The sequence below is a fragment of the Globicephala melas genome, chromosome 17, assembly GCF_963455315.2.
Source record: "Globicephala melas chromosome 17, mGloMel1.2, whole genome shotgun sequence".
In the NCBI taxonomy this organism is placed as follows: Eukaryota; Metazoa; Chordata; class Mammalia; order Artiodactyla; family Delphinidae; genus Globicephala; species Globicephala melas.
In genome coordinates this window covers 18,119,016-18,129,720 of record NC_083330.1, presented here as the reverse complement: position 1 = coordinate 18,129,720, position 10,705 = coordinate 18,119,016, and positions in this window count along the sequence as shown.

Genomic DNA, 10,705 nt, shown 5'->3' with positions numbered 1-10,705 from the left:
TGCTAATTAAACACAGAATTTTTAGAGCAGAACGACTTGGGTTCATTTCCTAGTTTTTCAATTTTCACAATTTTTGAAGTAGAGATAATTCTATTTCCCCCCATAAGGTTTTTGTGAGAAATAAATAACTAAATACAATGTTAAGCACTCAAAACAGCCTAGCATGTTGTAGACACTCCATATTATGTACAAGTTCAGTTGCCTTATAAACATTCTCTTTATAATCATGGCCAAAATCATAATTTTATGCTAATCTAGTTGTTACTATTCACCTCTCAAAATTTAACGTAATAGTAAATTAGCAAAATTTCTCTTTCAGTCAATATGTATTAATATGACCATGAAATGAATGCTTGTATAATTCATCCAGCAAATGCTTATTGAGTACCTACTGTGTTCCAAGCATTGTACTGGGCCATGGTAATACAAAGTTGTATAAGACCTGATACCTGGCACCCAAGATATGTCTGGTGGCAGAGACAACAAAATAAACAGACAACCACAGTGGAGATGAGAACTCTCAGTCTTAGAGTAAACACAGGTACTAAGAGAAAAGAGAGGTAGGCATCCAACTCAGGTCAAAAAAGGCCCCCTAGAAGAGACAAAATTCTCACGAGGTCCTTCCTGCCTTTTACAACACTTTATTTGTTGCTCTCTCTAATTCTTGTATAATTTTGAAAGATTTTTTATAGCGTCTCTTTATACCCTTAAGTTAATTCAAATGCTACAGCAGAAGTGATCCTTACCAAATTTGTTTTCTATCAGTTCACTCTTCCGAATAGAAGAGGAAAAAGCAAAATTGTGACATCAATCAGAGTGGGGTTTAAATTCTAGCTCCACCCTTAACCTGACCTCTCCTGAGCCTTCACTTCATCATGTGCAACATATAGGCATATAAAAATATATGATTGACATGGGCATTCGGTGAGGGACTGTGTATAAAGCGCTTAGCACATTGCCTGAAAAACAGCAGTTGATGAAAGTACATGTGGAAAAGCCCCTCCGTGACTTTAACAGGGCATCATATCACACTTGCTGCTCTCTCTTTAGGCCTCAGAATGTTTACAACTACTGTATAATCCTCCTCTCCCATTCCTCTTCACAAGAACTTCATTTTTAATTCTCTAACTTCAGATTCCAATGTATACTATCCATTCCCTTTCCTTAATGTGATCGATCACCTCAATATCTGAATAAATCCAATATTCTTGTTAGGTCCTCTGTCACTTGCAGCTGAAAGAGTCCTGACAATAAAGCCCGGGTCTATCAAACAGTGAGCACTTTCTCCATCACATATTCCCAGCAGCCAAGCCATATAGGAATCAATGAATTGACTGATTACTGAATTGGTGTTTAACATTAAGTATTCATATATGTCCTTGGAAGTACAAATGCATACAGAGCTTCTGAAAGGAAAATTATCAATATGCATCAATAACCTTGAAAGTGGGCACAACTTCTATTAACTCCTTTCTTTGCAATTTAACTAAGGAAATAACTGCAGCAAATTCTGGTCCTAAATATCTATTTTCCCCTTCTTCAGTGGTGATAGAAATTCTAGCCAAGCACATGGCTGCTGAGAAGAAAAGCTGCATTTCCCAGGCTCCGTTGTAGATAAATGTGGCATGTGACTATTTTCTAACAAATGGGATGTAATGGACATGCCAAAGGGCAAATCCTGGGAATCTTCCTGAAGGAGGAGGCAGTTGGCCTTGTGCCTCTTCTTCATCCCATCCTCCATCCTGCTACCAGGAGGCTGGATGCTGACTTGCATTTTGACGAATGGGGCCACACCCCAGGGATGGCGAGCCCTGAGCTGTCCTTGGGACATTGGGAAGCAGAACCACCACATGAACCTCAGTCTGCAAACCTGCAAACTTTACCTGAAAAAGAGATAAAGCATCTTGTTTAAGCCACTGTTATTTGGTGCTTTTCGGGTGCTATTATCTTAACCTATCCTCCATAATACATCAACCTTGTAAAATATAGGTGGCCTTTATTTCTTTGTGCTTCTGTATTCTGTAATTTTTCTAGAATGAATATGTGCCACTTTTACTTCTTAAATATTTGAACATTAGAATGTTATTAAATAGATGGGATAAGGAAACACGTTGGTGTTTTGTTTTGTTTTGAAATCACGATAGGGATAAAAATAGAACTGCTATATCTACTTCGATTGATCCGTAATCTCTGTTATTTTCCACCCTCATAAAAGCCACTCTTATGTGATATAAAAGCCTTATTATTCATTCACATGTTTATTCAGAGCTTCTACTAAATTTTGTGTGTATTCTGTAGTGATGTGTCTTTGTACATCAATCACATTAGATTGCAGGCTCCGGGACAACAGGAACCAGAGCCAGGTCAATTTATTTCTTCAGTATGCTTTTGTTGAGCTCTACCTGTCCCAGGAACAGTCCTAGCTGAAGAACATAGGGAGTTAAAAGTCACAGTCACTGGGAACTCAAGTGTGGAGGTAGAAAAATGAGATTTCAACACAGTGTGGTAATTGCTTTGATATGTAAGAGATTATGACGGGATTATAGAGAAAGGCACCTAACATAGATAGGCTTCCCAGAAGAGGTGATGATCGTAACCCTAACTGGTACCGTACTAGAGCAATTACCAATCTACCCACTGCTGCCACTGGCTCACACTGCCTCGAGAGTGCTGATGGTTAAATTTGCAGAAATTTTGCAAGCTGGATATTCAACACAGCCATTATTAAAAATTAAATAAAATTAAATTGCATTTAAGAAGTTATTTTTAAAATAAAGCTAGCAAATACTCAAAACATCACTTTCAAATTATTTTGCTATGTTTACCATTATCTATACTCTTGAGTTTATTTATGTCTATTACATTTGTAGGATGGAAATCATATATAGGGGTGGGTGCATCTCTTCCTATCTCCCTGTTCAGTGATATCATGTTAGTAGCTTAAAATTGGCTGTGGCAGGAGTGTTTACACTATGGAAATTGACCAGTGCTACCGTGTGTTTTGGGTTTTTTCTGGAGAGTTGGTTGTTAAATATTTACCAGCACACCATTGAATGTATGTATGTTATTTAGTATTCAAAAAATTGTCTTGACGGTGACGATGATCAGGAGAACTGGGGGTAAATTCGTGCTTAAGTTTGTATGTTCATCTCCTTTTGGTACCTTTTCCTGTCCCAACCAGCTTCAGTTCTCTTTCCTTCCCCATTTCTCAGACCCCACTATCCTTATTTCCTTTTCAGTCTCTTCACTCTTTTTAGGAAGAAAAGAAATGTGCACCTGCCCACTGTTAAACACTGAGCATTTTCTCTAGCACATCCTCCCAGCAGCAGAACCATGAGCCAGTAAACACTGAATGAATCGATTATTGCATTAGTGTTTAATATTAATAGTACCGTATAAGCAAAAGGCATAATGTAGAATTTCCACATCTAAAACTCAGTGACGACTTTCTTACGGTCTCATCTGATCCTCATGATAGCCTGTGAGGTAACTACCGTCCATCATGACTGAGTGACTGGTCCAAAATCCTAGAGCTAGTAAGTGAAAGAGCTACATTCAAACATGACTTTTTTTTTTTTTTCCTGCGGTATGCGGGCCTCTCACTGTTGTGGCCTCTCTCCAGTTGCGGAGCACAGGCTCCGGACGCGCAGGCTCAGCAGCCATGGCTCACGGGCCCAGCCGCTCCGCGGCATGTGGGATCTTCCCGGACCGGGGTGCGAACCCGTGTCCCCTTCATCGGCAGGCGGACTCCCAACCACTGCGCCACCAGGAAAGCCCCAAATATGACTTTTCTGACTACTAGTCAAGTATTACTTTCTACAACACTGCTAGCTTTACACCAAAGAGACAAAGTTGTGGACTTTCAAGCTTTACACAGCCTAGGGAAAATATAGCCACTTTCTTAAAAAGTAGTCCACATAGATACTTCTATTGGAACACAAACTACCATATCAAACTACTGCTTATATGTCTTTCTTGTGTATTAGACTCTGAGCCTCTTGAGGTCAAAGACCCCATATTATTCATTTTAGTATCCCCAAGAATCCAAAACAGTGCTTGGCAAAGTGAGAGAGAGGCATGGACATATATACACTACCAAACGTAAAACAGATAGCTAGTGGGAAGCAGCCGCATAGCGCAGGGAGATCAGCTCGGTGCTCTGTGACCACCTAGAGGGGTGGGATAGGGAGGGTGGGAGGGAGGGAGACGCAAGTGGGAAGAGATATGGGAACATATGTATATATATAACTGATTCATTTTGTTATAAAGCGGAAACTAACACACCATTGTAAAGCACTTATACTCCAATAAAGATGTTAAAAAAAAAAGTGCTTGGTACATAAAAGATGTTCCAAAACTGCTTATTAATTGAGAAAAAGAGTAGATAAACACCACCAACAACAAGAGCAACAGCAAACAATGACAACAACAACAATAGTAATAATAAATTATAGCCTATTTAGCCCACTGCTCTAGAAATTCTATGTGTAAAGGTAATTTTATTTGACAAAATGTGATACTTACAAACCTGGACTGTGGATCATGGCTCATTAAATTGACTGTTTTTTATGTTCATTTTTATTGAAATTCTTTATTCATTTAAGTGTTTCTGAGTGAATGAAGTTAAAATGGATTTGATTGATATTGTGAAATAACAGATCACATACGCTCTCTGAGCCTGAGTCAGATATGGTGGATACACAGATAGAGCTAGTTTGGGAAAATTCTCCAAGCTAAACAATTATGATTTGTGCACTTTCCTTTATGTCTTATGCTTCTGTCAACTTTTAATTTATCATATAGATCTGTTATAGCTGAATGATGTATATGTTTATGAGTTATCATTACATAAAGTCCTATTACTTATATTATCTATTTTGACAGGTATTTGGTAATTCATATTTTTTTGTATTTTTTTAATGCATGTCAGCTAAGCCAGAGATCTTGAAACCTTTTGACAAATTGAAATACTCTAGGTTTCTGGGTTTTTTAAGTACTTTTATGAATGACCACAAGAGGTCTCTATCTTTTTAAGAATAATCAATCCCCTGCCTTTTTTTTTTTCCCTTGACAAATTAGAAAATAGAAATGGTGATAGTCTCCAGAGAATATATTTAACTAATTAAGCTATCTAGTTCAAAACCAAATTTTTGAAAATTAGGGAAAAACATCTTATACATATGTAAAACAAAACAAAACGACACAGAATATCTCCACTTCTCCTGATAACAGCAACATTAACACCAAGCACCCAGAAGCTATTTGACCTGCTCTGCCCGACGCAGGCCGGTTATCTGACCCACGTGAATTGCATAAGATTTGTAACTGGTATATACATAAGAAAAAAGGGGAGAGGTCCTTATTTAGAAATTACTTTTGAGAATTTTTACCTCCAATGTGAACAATTCCTGTTATCTGATATTCTCAAGCATCTACAAAACTAATTATCCAATTGAATAAGACAAAACATAGCTCCTCAAATATCAATACACTGATTTGTTTAAAACAATTGCGATGGTTTCAACTAGTTTACCAGGGCTCTAATCAACTTGCCTTCTATACTTATCACTGTGCTTCTCAAAGTGTGGTCCCCTGACAAGCAGATCAATATCACCTGGGAACTTGTTAGAAATGCACATTCTACTCTGAAGGTGGAGCCCAGCCGTGGTGTTTTTAAAAGCCCTCCAGGTCTTTCTGTCGCACGTTAAGTCTGAGAACTATCAATTTAGTGTATAACTGATGAACCATCTCAACTCTCAGTCCCTAGTTTGCCACATTTGTAAAATTGGTAGAGCAGAATAGTGCATGAAAGCCAAAGGCTGACTTATGGTATCTGGAAGAAAAGGTTAAATAATTTGGAACCACTTCCACAAAATAGCCGGGTAAAACCCCCTGGTGCCAAGCCACCAGTTAGAGTTTACAGGCGCAAGATGCTAAGACTCCTTGGCTTTCCCCTCAGAAAATGTAGCTTACTCTCTGCAGGCTTCTAGGCAAAAGCCTCAATAACCTTAGAATGGCCCAGACTTGCTTCTGAAACTCCAAAATGCATCCCAGAGCAAAGAGTCATATTTAATACCAAGTGCAACTTACTAATTCAGGAGGCTCTCACTGTGAGGTTACTGTAAACTTATAGTAATTTTATTAATGTCCTAGTTTCTCGAAGAATCACTACTAATGTTGACGGTGCACTAAACTCTTTATTTTTTAGTAGAGAATTCACTTTGAGCCGTATTTCTGGTGGAAAGGATTTGACGTATCTGTCCACCCACTCTTACCCATCTCGACTGGTGTACATTTCAGAATAAATACATGAATGGTGGACATTTCAGAATAAATTCATGAATATGGACCAGTATACAGTTAAAACAAGGACGCATTTGCACTACATGGTTGCTAATATTTTTTGAAGCATTTACTGTGTACCAGGAACTATTTTGAAGACTTGATATGTGGATTCTGTTTTAACACTTGCAAAATCCCTTAAGGCAGGGAGATATATCATCCCTGTCTTATAGATGAGATATTGAGGCACAGAGAGGTCAGGAAATTTCCCAAACTCACACTAATAAGTAAGTGTCAAAACGGGGGCTTAGCCCCACATGTTCACTTCTGGACTTCAGGCTGTGCTCACTGGAGTACATCACTAAAAGAATACTTTGGTGATTGCATTAATATTATGCGAATATCACTTATGGGGACAAAAGAAATTAAGGAGGAAAAAAAGGAGTCGCTTCTCAGTATGCTCTACTGGTATATGAATAATAGCCTAACATTTCTTTCATTCATGTTACAATAATAAAGAGATCTATTCATAAATGTTTGATGAAAGCCTCTAGGATATTTAGATGTGAAAAAAGTGTATTCCACAGAGAATACTTATTGCTTATGTCTGAAACTGCAGCTTTTGATTAGTTATGTCTCCTAAAGTTAATGTTTTCCTACTAATTTACAGTATGCTTATGTACCAATCACCCTTTCATCATAACCACAGAATTGCCATTCTCTCGGTGGAGGATACCTTTTTCTTCCTGTTTCCCAATAAATGATCCAAGTAGTTTTCCAGGACACCTTCTTTTATCACTTTCTTTTTATGTTTAAAGGAATCTTTCCAGGGATTTAAGATCATTTGGCATTTAGTCTGGTAATTCAAATTAGAATATTTAATAATGCATTGGAATTTCTTCTTCCAATGTCCTTGCTTTTGTGTTCTTTTAGTCACTAAATAATAAGCAGAGAAGTTAATTTATGCCTGCATTGTCCCTGGCCACATGAGAAAAATGGCATTAAAATTCAGAATCATAAGCTTTAAAGAAAGAAAATGCTAATGTTTCAAGGATTGTTCTAAGTCAGATTTTGCTTTGTGAATGTATAAATAGGACAAGATAAGGTTCTGGGCAGCAGCAGATACCAGGCACCAAACAGTCATCTCTGTTCCTTTGGCACCAACTTCAACACTCTGGCATGATTTTTCTTCTTAACCACCCAACGCCACCAGGGATGTCGAGAGAACAAACATGAGAGCTAGTGCTATAAAAACTACTTCATTTATCGTGTTGGTCTTAATAAGATCCTAAAGAAGCATAATAGTGACAATAAAACACAGTGCTGAAGTTTATATTCAGATACGAAAGTCCAAAGCAACATTTCCTTTCATTTTTTATGTGCTGTATTTTCCGAATGAAAGCAATACTGTGATCCATGGAGAAAAGATTCATTTAAATCCTAAGCATGTAACTGAAAGCGTGGAATCGAATCTGTGCCTGTTAAAGCTACATGAGGAAGACAGGTGACACGTGGCCACAGTGAACCTGTTTCCAGTGACCCCCTGTGTGACATTGGGAACTGGCTGGAGAGACCAAGTGAACCACAGAGATCTAGAGAGAAGGAGCTGGGCTTTATAAGAAATTATATCCTTTTAGAGCAGGGAACTTTAGCAGAAAAAGGAAAACCGGTCAAATTCAGGTGATGCTTTGGTTTTCGAAACACGGAAAAAAATCAGGTACACATATATGAGCTTAAACTGATTTCAGCCTAAAAGACGACTGCTGTATGCAAGGTATGAAAATGTAAAAGCCCAATTTGGCCAATTCCACGTGGCAAAAGAATGTAAAGATGGTAAATCCACAACCACCCAGAGACATGGCCATAAATTATATGAAATTGAAATGTGTCTGAAAAGGGACACAGGAAGATGAAGCACTCGGAATCACAGAAATGGTGAGAGCCCAGGGGGGCTCGTCTGCAAAGGGAGACTTGAGGAGGTTTGAAGGGAGGGAGATGCCACTTCCTCCAAGACCTCCCGGAGCAGAGGTGCTGATTCTGTACAATGAAGGGGCTGAAATCCTATGGGCCCCGCTTTAAACTGATGACCAACGAGAGCCCTCTTTTTCACCTTCCTCCTTACGCATGTGCCTTGATGGCTGTCTGTGGCAGCTGCAGATAACAGCAAGTTCTCAGGCAGACATGCAGGGAAGTTCTGGGCTCAGCTCTGCAGAGCCCTGAGCCAGCTGTCAGGAAAGCCGATTTAGAATGGACCCCCATGTGGCCAGAAGGGTGCCTTCGCCCTGCGGTGGGATTTGTGCCCCCCTTCTTTGCGTGCTAAGTCACAGCTCCAAAATGAAGCCGCTCCGTCAGCATCAACTTTTGTGCAGGTTTCCTCCAAACCCCTGAGCCAGCCTCCCCTAGCCAGCAGGCGTTGGGTGCCGCAAATGTGATCCTGTCTGTCGTTTCGTCCTCAGCAGAAGAGCGACATGACCATATTTATTGCTGTTGCTATTCTGGGGGCTGGGTGACGTTTTTCTCCCCTTGTGGCTGAGCACTGCCCGTTCATCTTTCACCACGCCCTCCAAGTCTGCAAGGCTAAAACCAGTGATACAAATAGATTCTATCAGGAGGAAAGTTAAAACGAGAAGTTCTGCAGTATTCCCAAATCTATTCGCTTATGGCTTGAAAAGCTATACGTTCTGTGGTCCTGTATTTTAAATGTGTACTGTTAGCACCCCACTATTATCATAAACTGCTACTGGTGGTATCTTTGCTAAGGAAAGAAAACATGGACGGGCGGGGGGCAGGGCAGCGGTGACAATCTGGCTGATAAACACGGCTTGGAAATTTGGCAAATGTTGAGTTTTCCACTGTTGAGTGTTGGGAGTGTCCAAATGTTACCAGAACACTTGAAGCTTTTCTCTTGCTTCATACTCTTCCTTACTAGACACTCCTCTTTTGTGACGCGAAAGGGACTAAATGACAAGCCACAGAAACTCCTATTAAGGATACAATGGTGCAGGGCACAGGTGACACGGCTCCTAGAAAGTAACTGTATACAGACTTTCTAAATGAAGAACTTAGATACATAAATAACTAATTACCACATGCGTTACACGCTGCACCACGTGAGAGGGATTCTGACTCTACCACGGACCCCTGTGCGTTACCGAGTGGTCAGATCTTCGTCGTAGCTTGTAATCACTCCGCGTTCGCGCTCACCTGGCGGATCGTCTGCGCTTGGCAGCAGTATGTCTCTAGCTCTGCAAAAGTGACTTCAGATTCCATGAGCCCTGCTGCAATTCCACTCTGTAACGTACAAGGCAGCAGAACATTCTAGAGGAGGCAGTGGGTTGCAGAGGTGGGCGCATGGGCTCCGGAGCCCACTGCCGGTGTTTGTCCCGGCTAGCCAGCTGTGGGACTTCTATAAGCCTCCCTTTCCTCTGCAAAATTAGGACGATAACAGGAACCTCCTCCCAGGGTATTGTGAGAATTAACTGGGGAAACAATATATGTAAACACACTTAGAGAAACGAAAAGGTTGAGAACAGGAGGCTTGCTGTCATCTTCGAGCAGGGACGTTTAACCTCCCTCCAGCATGCTTCCTTTGCCTCAACTGTAGTTGGTCTTCAAACTGTTCACTCTCAAAATCACTACAGGCAATTGTGCTGCAGACTCAGAGGTTTCTGGCTGTCTGCCTGGGAAATACGTTTCCAGTATCCAGGGGGATATTTAAAGTGCACTCTCAGCTGGCAGCTCAGCTGATTTTCACCTGAAATGTCCGTAAACTATAGAAGTATTTCAGTAAAGGGCCTTACAACAAGGCCTAGTTCTTCCTGTTAAGAAAGTGATATATATAAGTACATATCACAACGATGGCTTTTTTGCCCTGGTATGGTTTTGGTCTTTCTTCCCTCTTTTCGGTTGCATATTTCTGTACCATCACACCTCAGATGTGTAACAATGGAACTGTTTTATTTCTCTAGGACCAAAATTAACAGCTCTAGAGACTCTTTTCCACTGATAGTGGAAAAAACTCTTAATTTCGTCCCTTTCAGGGTAACTCAGCCACTCTAATAGAATACAGATCTCTTTGGGGTATATATTCAGTCACTCTTCTCTTTCCCTCTGGTGGTGGTAGGGAGGGTGGGGAATGGATCTAATTTTCTGGTGGTTTACAATTCACCTGACCTCAAGAGAGGGGGTTTGAAAACAATCCCCTGGTCCTCAATAGTCTCCCCTGAGATGTCTTGTTCAGCTGGATCTTCGAAACTTGACCCCTGGCCTTTCTGCATGTGCTGAAGGTTTCAGAGCTGGCCAGTCCTTCCAGCATCAGGCATGGGCAGCATGTGGCCATCCAACCCTCCCCCGCTATGCTGACTCTGTCTTTGCTCTGACTGATCCTCTGAAATTCAACCACACCTTCCCAACCAGTCCCTGC